At 48.8% G+C, this 10,076-nt stretch overlaps 1 long non-coding RNA gene across 2 annotated transcripts; it reads right to left on the bottom strand.

Annotated features, from left to right (window-relative positions):
- Positions 1 to 832: 832 nt before the first annotated feature.
- LOC114102560 (uncharacterized) lies at positions 833 to 9,063 on the bottom strand. Of its 2 annotated transcripts, none has more exons than XR_011709240.1 (6): positions 9,003 to 9,063; positions 8,360 to 8,534; positions 8,043 to 8,110; positions 5,976 to 6,239; positions 5,123 to 5,276; positions 833 to 1,031 (listed from the first exon to the last, which is right to left on the bottom strand). It is a non-coding gene; the product is annotated as an uncharacterized lncRNA (long non-coding RNA). The 2 variants fall into 2 exon arrangements; XR_003584529.2 differs by having other exon boundaries at positions 8,954 to 9,053.
- Between the last annotated feature and the right edge of the window lie 1,013 nt (positions 9,064 to 10,076).

The raw sequence follows: 10,076 nt of genomic DNA, 5'->3' as shown, positions 1-10,076 counted from the left end.
ATGGAGGCCTGCATTTCCCTCCTGCTGGGTGCTTGTGCCTCTAGCCCCTGTCCTGTCTCCTCAGGGAGCCCACTACAGTCCAGTTGAGCTCTCTAGACCTGCTCCCTGCCCCAGTGAGGTGCTGGGCGGGGCGAGCCCAGCTCCCCGCTCCAGGCACCAAGCCTTACCACGATTATTACAGTCTTGCCAGCTCTCAGTTTAACCAGCTCAGCCCTGGGTCCTTGGCTTCATTTGAGACACAAATCACAGAGAGGCAAGCCAGCAGTACTTGAACCAGGCTTTGTTGGGTTTATGCTCAAGCACACAGGTAGGGCCCCTCAGCTGCTCCCTCTGGACTTGAGGAGTAAAGCTTCTGTGGATGAAAACGATGGGTGTACCCTACCCCAGGATTTCTGCACACATAATTATCAGTTTTGTTTTGTTTTTCCCCCTCTGGGCACTGGGATTTGTACTTGTCCTGGAGATCTGCTGATGTTAGATTCCTGCCACTGGGCTCAAATGATGGCAGAGGTGACCCTGCCCCACCCCAGGAGGTCCCCTGCTGGTCAAGTCCAGGGTGGCAGGAAAGCTTAGGGGAGGACCAGCAGTCCCCCGGGTCTGTCCTTGGGGAAGCACACTTTGAAATCAGCTTGTGTTAAGCGGGGGCCTTGGTGGGGGAAACCAGGGCCCTCACTGCTCTGTTTCCGTTATTTCTCAGTTACTCAGAGGCCACAGAGGCGGAGAGTGCCAAATTAAGACAGCAAACAGAAAAAGGCAAGGACCCACCCATCAGCACACCAGCACTTTAAAAGAAAGCAGACGTGGAGGTCATTTCCGACTCTGGCATCCTGTATCATGATCATAAGAAACGTTTATTCAGATACAGCACACAAATTAGTTGATGACTTCCCTTGTTGCTATAAACTGTCAGGGCCAGAGACAGAGAGCCAAGAACAATGAAGTATCTTGCCACTAAATGAAACTGCTCCTGGTTCTAGTCATTGGTGCAGGGAGCCTCTTCACAACCCAAGTCCTGACCTATTTCTCAGCTTCTGAAAAGAAAGAAAATCTGATGAGCTCAATCCATGCCTAAAACTCAAGGGGGCTTCTCCCCGACCCTGAGCTAAACTCCAGCTCTTCCCTCCTGGTAAAGAGAGTCTTCACAATCTGTCCCCTGCCTGCCTCTTGGGTCTCAGCTTTTATTATGATGATTATTATTTTAAATTGGCAGATAGGATTGTACGCACAGCCCTCTACAGCAGGATGTCCCGCAGAGCGCTGTAGCTGTCAGCACCTGGGCTCCCAGGCCCCGTCTCAGCCAACAGCACCAACAGGCCAAGCCTGTGTCTGGTGGCCCTGCAACCCTCCCCTTGCCTCTCCACCCTGGTCTTCACGCTTCCTCTCAGCTAAGACGTCACTTCCTGCTTTTCCCCAGGCACATCATGGCCCCTGCAGTTACCCTCCTCCCCCAGCTGCCAACCCTCGAGAGCAAGCAAGCTCCACTGTCACTGCTCTAGTCTCAGAGCCCTGCCTGCCACGTTGTCTGGCACATCACAGACACTTGACAAATATTTATGGTTGAATGTTCTTCATGCTCATATGATTTTTGATGTTTTTTTTGCTGTTTAGAATATAGTTAACTGTTTTCTTTTAATACTCTCTACTGTGTACTGAAAATAACCAAGTGACTCATAGCTTCTCCGGCTCTAAGCTGACGCCTACTGATGCCATGCCTAGGGCAGGACCTCCCCACCTCCACCCACAGCACTCGCCTCAATCACACGGTGTAGGACCTGGATGCTGCATTGAGAAACTGGCTTCTACCCAACACCAGGGAGGGTCAGTGGACATTTGCTTAGGACCAGGGAGTGTGCAATTATAGCTCTGTCCCAAAATGGATGTTTCTGGGAGGTGGAGGATGAATTGGCGGAAAGAAAGCCTTGAGCTTGAGCTTAAGGGAAACTGGCTGGAGACCATGGCACTAATCAATGGACCAGGCTGCGGGGGTCTGTGCAGAGGAGGGCCAGAGTCCAACTGAGAGGCAGGACTTGGCAATCAAGCAGATGTCGGGGCAAAAGGAAGAGGATCAAGTAGATTTCAAACTCCTGGGTCTGGAAAACGGGAAGGCCGGTGAAGCCACCAGCAGAAATAGGGGTCATTAGAGGGATCACGGAAGTATCTCACTTTGTTTGGGGAGGAGTGTGTGTTGGATGTGCTTGCAGAGAATGGAGTTCTAAAGCTTAAATAGTCAAATAAAATTAGAGATAAATTTATTGAGTAATTACTCCATAGTAATCGATCACTTTACAAAATTTACTTCTTGAATGCTGATGACACCGATTCCACTATTCTCTCCTTTAGATGAGGGAACACAACAGAGTCACTTTTTTGGGTTCACCCAGTTGCTCCGAATGGCAGAGACAGAATTCCACCCACACTGTGGGACTTGGCGCCCTCAGTGTGTGGGAAAGAGAGCTTAGAGAGAGGGTTCAGAGCTCTCTGCAGACGTCAGAGGGGTCCACCCAGGATGTTTTTGGCAGCTCTGAGCTCAGACAAGGTTGTCCAGGGAGATGACATGCAGAGGCAAGAGCTGGCCACCAAGTACAGAAATGGAAGGCTGAGAGTGGGGAAGAAAAGGCCGAGGTAGAGAGGAAGCAGGGGTGGCCAGAGGGCAGGGGGTGGAGGAAAGGATTCTAGAAGGCAGAAATGTCCCTGAAGAGAGGTGAGGTCATGTGCTGTGTAGGGGTCAAGAGGAAGTCATTTAAGGCCATGTAATCGCCTATTATTTATTCTTCTTTGATGGTTGGGCTGATAATCAGTGTTCTTCTGAGTGCATGTGGGCATTTACGGTGCAGAAGGAAAGGCCCAGGAAGCAAGCTGTGCAACAACAGCAGCATCTGTAGAATGACACCAAGGACCAGCAGAGAGGGCTGGAGGGAGATTGGTGCTGCAGTCTCCTTGCCACAAAGAGGCAAAGTGACCAGCCAAGTATGATCCTGAGGCTGCTCAAATCCCACAGGGCACCATCAGCATAACGAGAGCCTCAGTGGGGTTCCATGTGGACACATGATCTGTGACAGCCTTAGCTCTGGCAACCTGAGACCCCTGGATCACTTGATCTGACATCAAGCTCTCTTTTCAGCTTCAGCACCAGATGGCAGGGAGGTGGCCATTCCCAGAACAAGTTAGAACTCTTTTTCATCCAACACCATTCAGATAAGACCTGGCTGCAAGGACGGAATTTAGAGGCAGATGGTTCTCTCTAGCTTGGTCAGCGATGAGGTGATCTTTTGGTTTGAGGCACAGAGGTTCTAAGCCCTGGGGAATTTGACTGGCCCCTTCAGAAGAGGAGAGATTCCTTTCCTTTTCCTTGGTTCAATAATTGATGAACTGGCATCCAAACTGCTTTGACTGAGTTCCTGTTGGAGGCTTAAATGGCCTCAAAGCGTCTGTGCTGGAGGAGGGGCAGGGCTCCCTGGCCATCAGCAGGGACCTGATAAGGGTTTGACTAAAAGGACAGGCCCTCCATCAGGGCATGGGACAGAGAGGTTGGAGGGGCAGAGCTCCAGCCCTTATTGTGCTTGTTGGCATGTAGGTTTTCTCAGACCTCGGATCTGGAAGGGACAGTACTGAGTCCTAGGAGCCGGGCCCAGGTGTCTCGACTTACAGTCCAGATCTCTTTCCACTCGAGCATTCAGAAAGCAATCGATCCCTCTGTCCTTGGATGTTTGTCCTATATCAGCATTCCAGCATCTAATGCTACTTACCATCCCCCAAAGCATATCTTTGTGCCTCAGGCAACACGGAAGTGAGAGGGATAGACAAGCTTTTATAAAGCCCTGAGCAGATGCCCAAGGAGTCTCTTCAGAGGGAATGTGAGCTTTGGGGAAAGGCCGCTCAGGCTTCGGGCCAGTTCACTCCTGGTTCTAACCCAGGCTCGATCACTGTGGCATTGGGCAAGTCATTGTTTGAACTCTGTTAGCTTCCCATTGCCAACCTCGCAGCTCACCACCAGACTCACTCTCACCGTTCTGGAAGAAGTCCACGGCTTGTCACCTGGGACGAGCCTCGTGAGGGGCTCTCCAGCAGAATTTCCTTCCTTTCCAGTTTTTAGAGGCCACCCACACTACTTGGCTGATGCCCCTCCCTCCTCTCATCTCCCCAGCCTAGGGCTTTTGCCATCTCCTCTCCCACACTGACCCTGACCTTCCCGATCCCCTTACACAATAGATGACATTAGTCCCTCCCAGACAACACGGAAAATCTCCTGTCTCAAGATTTTTAACTTAATCACATTGGCAAAGTCCCTTGGGCCATTATTCTGTCTTTCATGAGCTCCAGGAGGTTCACAGATAATTCTTAAAACAATAATTTCCATGTAACTGTGTTTAGATATCATTTCTCATAAGACTTCTTTGAAACCCCAAAACTAACTTAGAGCTTCCTCCTATGTGCTCCAGTAGCCTTCTGGGCTCCCCCCTATGTGAACCCTTCTGCCCACATTATAGTTATGAGAAACTGATGTGACTCCATTTTTGAGAAACCAGCCTCTACCTCAGAGCAAAGCCTGTCCAAGGAAGCGGGTGTGACACTTGTCCTTGGAAAAACCCACAGAGCACTCCTAAGCACATGCCCACCCTGCTGAGTTGTTTGTCTACAAATAACAAGAGAGATCTCCGGAGCCAGGTGTCCCTGACTCAAGTCAGGCTAGGTGAGGACCCATAGCAACCCCCTAGCAACCACCAATCAGCATGAGACAGGAAAAATACCTGGGATGCCAGATGACCCCCCAGTAGTTATAGTGGTTGATAACATGTTGGGAAACCATGTAGTTCAGCACGTACACCTCTCATGGTTTAAACCAATCATTTATAAGTGCGTCAACCCCTTGAACTAACCAATAATCCTTTCCAGATTCTTTCCTGCCACATGATGTGCTAATCATGTTTTAGAGTTGTTTTATGATTTTCCCGCGGTGTGTGATGATTTGCTAAGAGATGCTATGATGTATGTGAAGTCCCTGTCTTCCCCAAAGAGTGTATAAAGAGGTGCAAACCCTGGGCTTAGGGCCTCTCAGCCTCACCAGTTGCTGTGTGTGCAGAGGACCGAGCTAGCTCGCAATAAACGCCTCTTTGCTGCTTACATGGATCTTGTTCTCTGGCGGTCTTTTGGGGGTCCAGAACTCGAGCTTATCAGTTACTTGATCACAACTTTATCCTGAAGATTAGACTGTAAAACTCTGTGGAGGGGCTGGGGTTGTGGCAGCAGTAGAGCGCTTGACTAGCACGAGCGAGTCCCTGGGTTCGATCCACAGCACCACATAAAAAAATAAAATAAAGATATTGTGTCCATCTACAACTAAAATATAAAATATTTCAAAAAAAAACACCTCTGGGGAGCAGAGACTGTGTCCTGTTTATTTTTGTATCTCTTGACCCCCAACACAGAATCTGGTGCTTGCAGTTGCTTAATTAATATATGCTGTTATGAAGATCAAATGAGATCGTATAAAATACTCAGTGGTACCTGACTCAAATAGGTATTCAAGAGATGGTAGAGGGCTGGGGATACAACTCTATCGGTAGAGTGCTTGCCTCATATGCACAAAGCTCTGGGTTCAATCCTCAGCACCACAAAGAGAGAGGGGGGTGGAGAGAGAAGATCCTGTTGCTAACACCCATTATGTCCAAAAAAGGGGGAGATATCTGTGAAGGTAAATGTCTTCATCCCTTCATGGGAAACTATGAGACTGCACATCTTCTAACTTAGAAGCAAAAATCCTGTCGGCAGTCTAAGCTAATGCTGTGGTTCAACTTTTCTGTTTTTATGGTAACACAGTTTTGCCCAGAACCCACTACATATTTGCTGAAGAAAAGTTGCTGTAGGCCTTTTGGAAGCAAGAGGGACAGGAGAAAGTGCAAAGAAAAAAAAATCAATTACCTGTATTTCTCTTTCCCACCTGGACAGAATAGAGATGCAGCCCACGTCTGCCTTACCTTTAGAGGTAAGATCCAGCTTTTGGCTTCAATCACATTTCCTCTCAAGGGGTCATCACTGCTCTCTGCTACTAATGTTTATACCTGGTACAGTGAGGGAGGAGAGAAAGGCAGCAGGCCAGGAGGTTCTGGCAGCCTCCAGGTGCTGGATTCGTGGTATTTCTGAGCTTGCTTTCTGGCCTCATGCAACTCAACCATCTTGCAATTTCTATAAAATGCATGACTCATCTCAGAGATGCCAAGAAATTCAAAGACTCTGTGTTCCTGTCATTAAAGGAGAAGAGTTAAATACAAAAAAGCTGCTGCAGACATACCTATGAAACTATTACTAGATCAAAGCCAAGGCCTGAGCAAGCTTTGATTTCATTTCAAAGCCAGAAGCAGGGGACCTACTGTCACCCTGCCATTTGGATTGAGATTCAAACCCCTCCATGGTGGGGACTCTGATTCTGCTGTAGGTTCACACAGTAGGACTTGCACTAGTAACCTTGCCTTTCTTGCCAAGTAGCAGCATGGACTGACTGCATACACAGCCAGAGCCTGATTGCTGTATGTCTTGGGCCATTTTCTGTTGCTAATAACAAAACCCCACAGACTGGGTAAATTAAAAAGAAACAAGATTTATTTGGGATCCTAGTGCTGGTCCAATGTTGAGAGCTGACTCTGTTGATGACCTTTTTGCTTGCAGAGTCCCATGGTGGCACAGGGCATCAGCTGGTCTGAGACAAAGTGTGTGTGTGTGTGTGTATGTGTGTGTGTGTGTGTGTGTTTATGTGCAGCCTGGTATCTCCCCACCCTGCCTCTGAACAACATAGTTGGATTGTTTCTACCCTCTTAGGACCTAGTGATGGGGGCTACATCTCAACCTGAATTGCAGAGGGGTCAAACCACATTGGAACCAAAGCTGGAGTGAGGACGTGGTCCCTGCTGGAGGCTAGCTTCAAGCTGATTCCACATGGGCGCCCCACCCCTGCTGCAAGGGCTGAACCTTTACACCTCAGGGCTGGGCTGCTCCTCCGGAGCCACAACCTTGGTGGAAGAGATGAATGCTGGGCTGAACCTTCAGGGTCACCTTGGAGAGGGCACTTCCCAGAATACAAGTGAGCTGCCGTCATCTTTATGCACAATCTCCATAAGCCCCACCTTGATATGTGGGGTGACGTCTTCTAAGGTGGGGATGGGGGCAAAGCGTTGTGGATGGTGAGGGCAGGACAGAGAGAAAGCACCTATCAGGTTTCCAGGTGGAGCTGTGAAGATAGAGACTTGGCTTTGTGCTGGGCCCCACAGAGATGCGATGGGGTTGGAGTGGGCCCTGAAAATTTGCATCTTTGACAAGACCCCAGGTGATGCTGATGCTGCTGGTTGGGGACCACATTTTGACATCTGATCTAGATTTCTAGGGGCAGGTTGGGGCCAGATATAGAATTAGGAGACAATGGCATGGCTGTAATTTAGATCTAACATGTCCCACAAAAGCCCACGTGGCAAAGGCTTCCTGCCTAGCTTTGCACAATTAGGAAGTGGTGGAACCTGTACAAGGTGGGACTAGTAGGAGGTCTTCTGGGTCACTATGGCCTGTGCACAGCCACCTGTGTTTGTAAATGAAGTTGTAATTTCTATTTTAAAACAGGATACCTGGCTATACATTCATTTATACAATAATTCTTGAATATTTCATACATCCATTAACACGACAATGAAACATTGGCATTGCCTGAATGCTTTGTAACATGAAATAATTATCTGATTTTGGATATAACTTCAGAAAATGTAACAACACCCAAAATGTACAGAAATGCATAGCCAAGAAAGCAAGTCTTGGATCCATCCCCCAAAGCTACATATGAAGCTATATAGTAAAGTTATACAAAGATATTCTTTTATATGAGGTGTGTTGTAATATACTATTCAAACCCAGAAATCTTGGAGTCAGTGTGGGGAAGGCTCTTGGAGAACTGCTTTGCAGTTTTCTTAGAGCATCTGTGCACATGTCAGAGCCTCCTCGATATTCCCACAATTTGCTCCTCTTCTCACTAGCACCCACATCCTAAAATAAAGTACACTTACAGGCATGATGTGCACAGTGGAGTGATAATACCCTGGCGTCCTCAGCAATATTTATTCAGTTTTGAGCCCTTAAGAGGGAAACCAAAATTAATTCATGATAAAGCTAGAAATCTAGACTTGGTTAAAAAGTTATTTCTCTGTTTAATAATTTGTCAGATCCTAGCAAAGTTAATGAACAGTATTGTGGCTGCCTTTTGATCTTAAGACAAAGATGGGATAGTTTAAGGAGGTGCTTTGCCACTGACTCAGGAAGGACAAGTAGCTGCCCATCCCCCATGGCTCCCTGCACTTGTTTATGGCCTGGGTTAGTTATTCACCTGTGTATCAAGCCACCATCTCAAAGACAGGGAGCACTTCCTCCTGGGGCTCTCGTGAAGATGAAAGGATTCCACACAGGCAAGGAGCTTAGACTATGCTCAGCACACAGTGAGTGCTCCGCAGATGAGAGCCATTGTTGACTATTAGAGATTGGCCACCTGAGCCGAGGGAGGTCTGAAGATATCAGGAATAACACAAACAGGTAACTAGAAGGGTAACTCTCTCTGTCTCTCTCACCCTATCGAAGGACCCCATCCCTGGCCCAGCTCATTGCAGTCCATATATCCCCTGGGGCAGACTTACTCTCCATGGTTTCCTCTACCACTGCTAGGTCAGTGATCCTGACCTAGAGCTCCCGCCCTGACCTCAAGGCTAGCTTCTTCTGGGCTCCGATAAGCACCGCACATTCAACACACCCCAACCCTAACATCACCCCACTCCCCCAGCCTCACCCAGCCTGCTTGCCAGGAGTCTCCAGGCCATCCTCTCTCTCTTTCCAACCTGCCCCATGCTTACTCAGTAACCGGGTCCTTCCAGTTTTACCTCTCCAAGTGCCTCAACCTGTCTCTCCCCACCCCTCTGCCACCGTGGACCTGGGTCTTCCTGATGTCCAGCACCTCCCTGCTTAAAACTTCCAGTGACCTCTTGCTTCTGCAGCGTCCAAGCTTCTGAGCGTCTCTTCAGTACCCTCCCTGATCAGGCCCAGCCCCTCTCTCTGACTTGTTTTTCTGCACCTTCTGACTTGCACTTTTTCTAGCAACACTGAATTGCTGACTATCCCCTTGTCCACAAAAGGCTGCATTCTAGTTCTGTGTCTCGGCTGACACGGCCCCCTCTGCTTGCAATGCCTTTCTCCCCTTTATCTGGCTAACTCAGATGGAGGACATCGCCTCCAGGAAGTTTTCCCTGATCCTCCTCTCTCTCCAACTAGGTTTCACATCCTTCCCTGGTGGCTGTCTTGTCCTTGATGTGGCAGGCCTTTGCACTTGCTATTCCACATCCTTCCCTGGTGGCTATCTTGTCCTGATGTGGCAGGTCTTTGCACTTACTATATACGCCTCCCTCCCTAGACCATGAATTCCTTGCAGTCAGGAAATGCTGCTTCTTGTTCACTTGTGTTTCCTGTGTGACTGATATGGTGCCTGGCATGTCTTGGGCACTTACTAAATGAATACAGAATGAATAGACAGTGTGTCTCTTGGAGAAACTAGATGATAGAGACTAATGTGTGTCCCCAAGGTGGGAAAGGACATCCCTGGCAACATGGATTTCACTCCAGGGCTCAGAAGGTGAAACAGCCCACGGGGCTCAGGGATGGGGGAGAGGAGAGAGCAGAAATGGCCTGGGAGAAGCCTAGAGTCAGAGGACAGGTTATAGAGAATCTGTATCCCCTGCACCTCGACACTCTGCCTTGGGTTTTCACATGGCCAAAGCAGAGGGGAAATGAAAAGGCTATTTGCTCACTCAACAAACCCGCGTGAGCATCTACTCACGAGGCAGGTAGAGCCAGGTGTGGGAGGACACAGCAGTGAACAACAAAGTCCTGTCTCAGCTCTCTTTGGGCTAACCAGCTGGAGGGGAGACGGAAAACATGAGAGCAAGCACGGAAATCTCTCCTGACAAGTGGCAGTAAGAACCATGACGCAAGGAGCAGGATGCAGAGAGAGAAAATAGCAGGCGGGAAGGGAAGGTCTCTCCGAGGATGTGGTTTTGAGC

The sequence above is a fragment of the Marmota flaviventris genome, chromosome 12, assembly GCF_047511675.1.
Source record: "Marmota flaviventris isolate mMarFla1 chromosome 12, mMarFla1.hap1, whole genome shotgun sequence".
NCBI lineage: Eukaryota > Metazoa > Chordata > Mammalia > Rodentia > Sciuridae > Marmota > Marmota flaviventris.
This window is presented reverse-complemented; position numbering and strand designations above follow the sequence as displayed.